At 40.0% G+C, this 8655-nt stretch overlaps 1 protein-coding gene and 1 non-coding gene across 5 annotated transcripts in view; one reads left to right on the forward strand and one right to left on the reverse strand.

Moving 5' to 3' along the window:
- Nucleotides 1–8655, reverse strand: part of LSM14A (LSM14A mRNA processing body assembly factor) — a 55961-nt gene that overhangs the window by 40229 nt on the left and 7077 nt on the right. The window lies entirely within an intron of this gene.
- Nucleotides 8357–8463, forward strand: LOC132006273 (U6 spliceosomal RNA). Its single transcript, XR_009401039.1, has one exon. It is a non-coding gene; the product is annotated as a U6 spliceosomal RNA (small nuclear RNA).

The following is an 8655-nucleotide window of genomic DNA, read 5'->3' on the forward strand; positions in this document are numbered from 1 at the left end:
GTAAATCTAATACTGATGGATAAGAAAAAAAAGTCTGTTGAATACCAAAATGTGAGAGCAATAAATGAAAAAGGCTGAATTACTCAAGAAATGCCCAAAGTAAGTTAGAAATCTAAGCATAAGCTCAAATGTAAATCTAGAATAAAATTTTTTAAAAAAGATTTACTTGAAAGAGAGCGAGAGCAAGAGCGAGAGTGAGAGAGGGAGACGGTGAGTGAGCACGTGTGGGAGGGGCAGAGAAACCCAAGCTCACTTTGTGCCAAACACAGAGCCCAATGGTGGCTCAATTTCATGACTCCGAGACCACAACTTGAGGCTGAAACCCAAGAGTTGGACGCTTAAGTGACAACGCCACTCAGGAATGCCTAGAATAAGATTCTTGATGTACCCTTTAAGTTAAAACTTCTGTCAAGTATTACTTGTAAGATCTAGTCCCAACCCACTTATACAAACTTCCAACAAAGCTCATTATTCTCAATAACCAAAGCAGGGTTTCTGTCCTCTACCATAGCTTCTCCCCACACTCAACACATGCTATGTTTCAGCTTATATGCTACTTGTATTCATCAGCTTTCTCCAGAGAAACAACCAACAACAGACACCACACACACACACACACAGGGATTTACTTTAAGGAACTGGCTCATGTGAAAATCCACAATTGGCAGAGTAGGCTGACAGGCTAGAGACTGAGGGAAAAGCTGAAGCTGGAGTCCACAGGTGGTCTGCTGGCAACATTTCTTCTTGCTCAGAGGAAGTCATTCTTTGCTCAATTAAGGCCTTCACCTGATTGGCTAAGACCCACTTATATCATGGAGAATAATCTCAAGTCTACTGATTTAAAGAGTAATCTCATTCAAAAACCACCTTCACAGAAATATCCAGAATATCTGACCAAATATCTGGGCAATTGGCCCAGCCATGGAGACATAAAATTAACCATCACACATCTCTATTAGTAATACTTTCAGGTGGAAGTAACACATTATTCCTCTAAAAATGACACAGCATTCTGTCACACTGTCTATACTCTCCCCTTCCTAGAACTAAAAAATCTTCAGGAGAGGGGTGCCTGGGTGGCTCTGCCGCTTGAGCATCTGATCTCTGGTTTCAGTTCAGGTCATGATTTCATGGGTTGTGGGACTGAGCCCCACATCAGTCTCCCTGCTCAGCTGGGAGCCTACTTGAGGATTCTCTCCCTTTCCCTCTGCCCCTCCAGCCACCTGCTTTCTCTCCAATGAATAAATCTTAAAAAAAAAAAAAAAAAAAAAAAAAAAAGTCTTCAGGAGAAAAATCTGTATCTAAATAATTTTGCAACTCCCTCAGTACCTAACACTGTATCCTACATATTGCTCACATGTGCATATTTGTTGAATAAATTCCACAGCGGAAAAAGCTATTAAGTAAGCAACGTCCAAAATTACTGAATACTGTTCAATATCAACGGAATTGAATTAAATCATACAATACTTCTACCTAGAATAAAATGGGAGAATGACTGCATCAAAAAGAAAGACAGATTTGGATATCAACAGGATGGGAAAACAGAAAAAAAGCATTACTTAAAAAACAATAAATGCAAAAGCACTGAACCAGAAAAAAAAAGTGAGAAGTTGCACTTGGCATTTTTCTTCTCTTTCTGATATTTATCCGTAAGTACAGTTCTTTTGCACAACTATTATCCTACACTAATTACTGCTGAAAGCATCTGAGATACTACATATTTGGAATGAACTGTTATATATGGCTTAATCATTTAAATATTAAGACTAGCTTTATAAAACTATCTCTTCTACGACGAAGGACCCATGCACAGACCCTGATGGAAGGACAGTAGTAAGTCCCTACCCCTGGGGGGGAAACAGGACTGCTTGTGAATTACATCAAAACTGCCTCCACAAAGCTTTATTTCTCCACACACCTGCATTCTCCTCTTTGGTCCCTTCTTCCCCCTCACTCACACTACTTTCTGTTAGGGAGTATTACTGCACTGAGTGAAAACATCTGTCTCTGGCCACTATCATCTTTTCCTGTACCCAATTATGTATCTGTCACCCCAGCAGACATCTCTACCAACCTTCTCTCTGCAATATTCTCAACCACCTCAGCACTGATCACACACCAACCACTGGCAATCCAAAGACAAAAACCACCCTCACTCCAGAGTTCCCAATGAAGGTAACTTTCCTCTCATCATTCAGGCATTTTCTTTTTTTCTAAAGATTTTAATTATTTGTTTGAGAGAGAGCTAGAGAGAGGATGAGTGGGGTAAGGGACAGAGGGAGAAGAAGCAGGCTCTTTGCTGAGCAGGAAGTCCGATGTGGGACTTGATCTTGGGACTCTGGGATCATGACCTGAGCCGCAGACAGACACTTAACTGACTGAGACACCCAGGTGCCCCTCACCTTTCAAATATTCTTAAAACCAACTCATTACTTTGACTCTAAACGTTGAAGTAACCTCTGGTTTGCCTAAAAAGATCCAAAACCATCTTGTCCTTTTCGTTAGTACATTTCATCATCTTCACTCATTTTTTTCCCTCTTGCTTGCACTCAGGGGGGTAGAGACCTTATATTTCTTTTAATCTAAAGTCATCTCCCACAATTACAGATTTTAGACCTTGCTCAGTTAGTTAGCTTCTCCCATTTGCAACTTCACTTGCTTTCCCCATGCAAGATTCTTCCCCTTGAATTACTAACATTTGCAGATTTACTCTGACATATTTTTCCTAAAGCATGAGAATGTCAGACTAAGCATAAGGGAGTAATGACTTGTGAGAGTAAGAATTTAGGGAGAGTGGCATGAGGAGAAATTGTATAACCAAAAAGCGATTCAAAATTTTAGACAGTGAGGCAGTAACTGCAGTACTGAGGCAGTAAACAACAGTAATAATGCTAAACATATTTACCAGGACCCTTCTGAAACTGTAGATAAGATCCTGAAACATTTCTGTAAATCACAGGACTGCAAAAGAAAACTGAACTATACTCATCATTATTAATTTGAGAGAGTAAAATATCTTTAATACCGTCTTCAATTATCACAATTTTTCTATTAAATATTAAGTTGTACAAGTACCACATTTTCCGACCCAGGTAAATTTTCAGAAAAAATAACGCTTTATGAGACCAACAAATAGTTACTCTGCTATGTAAAAGGGACATAAGGGGGAAAAGATGCTGATGTCTAATTGTGAAACATAGTAGTAAGGCACGGTAAGCACAAGAAGAAAACAGAAAACAAAAAGACAACACAGAAGGTACAACTTAGCATTTCCTGAATTGTGGGGTATCAGGGAAGGCTTTGTGGGGGTGATGATGCTCAAGCAGAACCAGGAAAAATAAATCTAATGTCCCTTCTGATCCATTCCCAATTTTAGTTAATAGGAATCGCTGTTGTACCATCACTCAATTCTTCCCTGTTCCCAATCAACTTTTTAAAGGCTAACCCACTCTCCTGATTTCTCATGTATCTGTTCTTCCCTCTCTATTTTAACAAGTTTAGGCCTATATTTCCTCTTTCCCAAACTCTTAAAATACTTCAACTGACGTCACTATTGTCAACCTCTCCTCTCACCTCCAAAGTTTTTTGCACAATGCTGTAGCATAAACTTCCTAAAGATTGACTCTGACATGTTACCTTATCGGCTAAAAAACTTCCAATGGCTCTCAAAATCTACCAAGAAAATTCAGACTTCTTAGCCTGTCATTCAAGTGACAAACTGAATATATTAAGATAAATTTAGCAGTGGAAGTAAAATAAAAGGGGAGGGGAGAGTGCCTGAGCACGCTATATGACACATTTTCACTGTCACTTATGCCTTCCAGAGTTCTTAAATTTTTTCTTTCCACTGTGACTTCTTAAATCTGTTGCACTGCTCATTCTTCAACCACATCCATATAAGGAGTAGGGGAAGAGAACCCCAAAGGCATTTTATGAAAAGGCCTCAAATCTGAAGGAACTTGGATGATCTAAGGACCTGAATGAGAGCAACTGTGATCCCACCTTAAGTGAGCACTAGGTATTTTGGGTCAGGATAAAAGTTTGGGGCTCTAGTTATTCCCTGATAAGACTGCAAACTCCCTGCCTCTTCCTGTGGCTAACTGTAATTATCCATCAGGCTGCATCTTAAATGCTGTGTTCTTTTCTATTTTTTTAAAGATTTTATTTATTTATTTGACAGAAATCACAAGTAGCCAGAGAGGAAGGCAGAGAGACAGAGGGGGAAGCAGGCTCCCAGCTGAGTAGAGAGCCTGATGTGGGGCTGGATCCCAGGACCTTGAGATCATGACCTGAGCCAAAGGCAGAGGCTTAACCCACTGAGCCACCCAGGCACTCCTAAATGCTGTGTTCTTAAAAATCTTGTCTCGACTGCTCTTTTGTTTCCTAGCACCTAGCATACTGTCTAGCATGTAGTCATAGAAGGTGCTTAGCAATTTTCCTGAATGAATAGCTTACTAAATAATAAGTACCAGGCAGATGTAAGTTTCTTAAATGCCCCATTTGCTCCAAGCTGTTTTTAGTGTAGAGGTACCTCTGTTCTTAATGGTGTCCACGTTTTTCCAGACACTCTATCCCACCCTCACCAGAGAGTACCAGTGTTGGAGAAGAGCAGCTATCCAGCTGTGTGAAATGCAAAAAGGGATTTGGAAATCTGACCACCATTAAAACAATTTTTGAGTTAATCTTCCAGTTTTTAACTCCATCTTCAGTTCTCATTCCTTCATTCTTCTCATCAACTCATTACTTCATACTTCATTCTAGTTTCCACTGCAACTGGTAATGCCAATTGCTGAGCCTTTCAGAAGTCTGGGTGTGAATCAGGTTAGTTCTTGGTGTAACCCACTGTCTACTTAGGTTGTAGCTTTCTCAGCTCTTCTAAGTCATTTAAATTCACCCACTTGCTTTTCAAACTCCAAAATTTTGTTGCTCTTGTCTCCTTTCCAAATCTACCTTGTCCTTTATAGTTTTATGCCTAAAACAACAAAAAAGTCCTTGCATATAGTTTTAGTAGGATTTATCAACAGTAAATAAAAGTAAAACCTTGTCCAATGCAGTATAAATTTAATCTTTCTTCTTTAAGCTGCTTTCAGTTGTGCTTTCTTTCTTGTAGTTGGTTTTATATTTTAATCTCCCAAACTATAAAACCAAGATACAGAGATGAAAATAACAGAAAAAAAAATACATACACACACACAATATTGCATTCAATAGGAATTCAAAACATGGGTGAGGAATGGAGGAAGAGAAACAAGACAGAAACTAATCTAAGACAGAATTTATTAGGTTGAAGAGACTTGGGAGTCTTTGGATTTACAAGATTCACAGAGAACCACTCAGGAATCAGTGTGGTAACATTTCTGAACTCCAAGAACAAAGCTTCTGGAAAGAGAACTAAGAACCAGATTGGCATCAGCAACGCTAGAATGTCAGAATACAACAAATCAATACCTTCAAAGTTTTATAGAAAAAGACTCTTGGGGTGCCTCAGTTAATTAAACATCCAAATCTTGGTTTCAGCTCAGGTCACAATCTCATGGGTTATGGGATTGAGCCCTGCGCCAGGCTCCTGCCTCAGCAGTCTGCTTGAGGATAATTTACCTCTCGGCCCTCCCCACCACCCTTGCAAAAAGATAAATAAAATAAAAATAAAAATAAATCTGAATTTAGGATGATAGAGTCAAGTAATTAAGAAAAACACAGGCTCACTAAAAATAATTTGCCACCCACACATTCCATGTAGTTTTTTGTTTGTTTGTTTTTAAATGCTAAAGATGCCCTCAAACACAACTGGGGGTAAAAAGAGAATTAAATAAGAGGTCAACATTGAAATACGAGGCCCTGAGTGTCTCTGAAAAGTCTGGTGAGAGATAATAAATCAAAGTAGAGCAGTAGAGGCAGTAAGAGGTCAGATTTTGGATATATTTTGAAAATGAAGGTAATAGGATCAGAAACGCATATGAAGTGTGAGAAGAACAGAAGAATTAAAGATGACTCAAAGGTTTCTGGTCTTACCAACTAAAAGGATGAACTGTCAATTCAATCAGATGGAGAAACAGTATGTGAGAAATAGGTATGTGGACATTTCTCCAGGTGTGTTAAGGAGGCAACTGGGCATACAAGTGAGGAGGTCCAGGCTGGAGACAGGAGTCACTAATGTACAGAGAGTATTCAAAGTCAGGAACTGTAAGAGATTATCAAGAGAAAAGTGCAATGGTAAAATAAAGTATATCAAGAAGTCTGTCACCTGTGCAAATAAAAACCTAAATAAACTAGGTTCAAAAAATAATATAAGTTAAGTGGTGTGGATAATTCCTTCAAGGAATTTTGGTGTAAAGGGAAGGACAGAAATGGGGTGATAGTGGGGTGCCTGGGTGGCTCAGTGGGTTAAAGCCTCTGCCTTCGGCTCAGGTCATGATCTCAGGGTCCTGGAATAGAGCCCTGCACCGGGTTCTCTGCTCAGTGGGGAGCCTGCTTCCCTTTCTCTCTCTCTGCCTGCTTGTGATCTCTGTCAAATCAATCAATCAATCAATCAATCAATATCTTTAAGAAATGGGGTAATAGAGGAAACAGTTAAGAGTCGTAGTGTTTTCTTGTTGCTGTTTTTTAAGATGGGTGAGTTAGCATCAGATCTCCTCGAGACAGGAAAGATCTAGGAGAGAAGGAAAACTGAATTTACAGGAAGAGAGTAGAGAATTGCTAAAGCAATGACCTCAAATCAAGAGGGGATGGAATTTACATAAGGGGAAGGGTGGTCTGGCAGAGAAGAACACTTTCTCTACATTGACCACTGGAAAAGTGAAAGTGTAGAGCACAGATGTGAGTAACTGGATATATGTGGGATTGGAGGATGAGTTCATCAAAATTCTCTTCTGCTTGCTGTTCTTTCCTCAAATAGGAAGCAAGGTTCACAGACTGAAAGTGAAGATGGGTAGGAGGTATTGGAGGTCTGAGGAAAACAGAAGGAATGAAAGAGTCATGCAAAAAAATGGAACAAGGAGACTATGGAAATACAGTATGACTGTAGGGAAGTAACCATGAGTGATGAGGTTAGTGAATGTGAATTTAGAGTGAAACTGGTCAGCATGTCTGTGTTGATATAATCAGGACTGTGGTTTCTCTAAGCTTGTACAAGAAAGCGGGAGGAGGCAGGAGGCTGAGTTTATGCTAAATATTGATGGTAACTGCTCTTGGATTTTAAACAGGATAAAGAGGGAAGTAAAGCCCTGAGGGGCATGTGGGACAGTGAAGGGTAGTAAGTTCAACAGACATACTGTACTTACAGTAGGTCTGAATGACTTACGGAGTTCAGGTGCTAGAGAAGACAGAGATGGAGATGGTGGCTGGAAATAAAATGAGATAGTTATACTCTCTTAAGCACCTACAATAAACCAGGCACTTTTTTTTTTTTTTTAAATTTTGAGTCACTTAAAAAAAAAAAAGAGATTTTTAAAATTTGTTTATTTATCAGAGACAGAGAGAGAGAGAGAGCGAGCAAATGCACAAGCAGGCAAGGTGGCAGGCAGAGGCAGAGAGAGAAGCAGGCTCCCTGCCAAGCAAGGAGCCTGATGCGGGACTCGATCCTAGGACCCCGGGATAACAACCTGAGCTGAAAGCAGTGGCTTAATCCACTGACCCAGGAGTCCCAACTTTTTTTTTTTTAAAGATTTTATTTATTTGACAGACAGAAATCACAAGTAGGCAGAGAGGCAGGCAGAGAGAGGGGAAAGCAGGCTCCCTGGGGAGTAGAAAGCCTGATGCGGGGCTCGATCCCAGGACCCTGAGATCATGACCCACGCTGAAGGCAGAGGCTTAACCCAGGGTGGCTTAACCCCTGGGTGGAGCCACCCAGGCGCCCCAATAAACCAGGCACTTTTGATACTACCTCATTTACTCTCAGAATAAATGATGGGTACTATTATGTATATTTAAAAGAACAAGTTAAAGCTAGGATTAAATAAATTGTCCAAGGCCAAAGAGCTACTAAGCATTCCAACTGGGCTTTTTGGTCACATTTTCTTTGAGAAATAAATACCCCACAAAACTAGAATAAGAGGGGTGTCTAGGTGGTTCAGTTGGTTAAGTGTTGGGACTCTTGATTTCAGCTCAGGTCACGATCTCAGGTTGTGAAATTGAGCCCCACAAGGAGTCTGCTTGAGATTCCACTCTCTCCCATCCTCCCTCTCCCTCTGCCCCCCCAAATAAATAAATAAATCTTAAAAAAAAAAAAATCCAAAAAACCAAAACTAGAATAAGATCCCTGTGAATAAAATATTTTGCAAACTAACTTACACATCATCCATTAAAAATTAAGATTAAAATTAAATTAAAATTAATCTTAAAACTTACTTCAACGGTGCTCGCTTCGGCAGCACATATACTAAAATTGGAACGATACAGAGAAGATTAGCATGGCCCCTGTGCAAGGATGACACGCAAATTCGTGAAGCGTTCCATATTTTTTGATCTCCCTGATATGAGGAAGTGGTGATGCAACATGGGGGCTTAAGTGGGTAGGAGAAGAATAAATGAAACAAGATGGGATTGGGAGAGAGACAAACCATAAGTGACTCTTAATCTCACAAAACAAACTGAGGGTTGGGGGGGAGGGGGTTTGGGAGAAGGGGGTGGGATTATGGACATTGGGGAGGGTAT

Source organism: Mustela nigripes, chromosome 17, assembly GCF_022355385.1.
Source record: "Mustela nigripes isolate SB6536 chromosome 17, MUSNIG.SB6536, whole genome shotgun sequence".
Taxonomy (NCBI): domain Eukaryota; kingdom Metazoa; phylum Chordata; class Mammalia; order Carnivora; family Mustelidae; genus Mustela; species Mustela nigripes.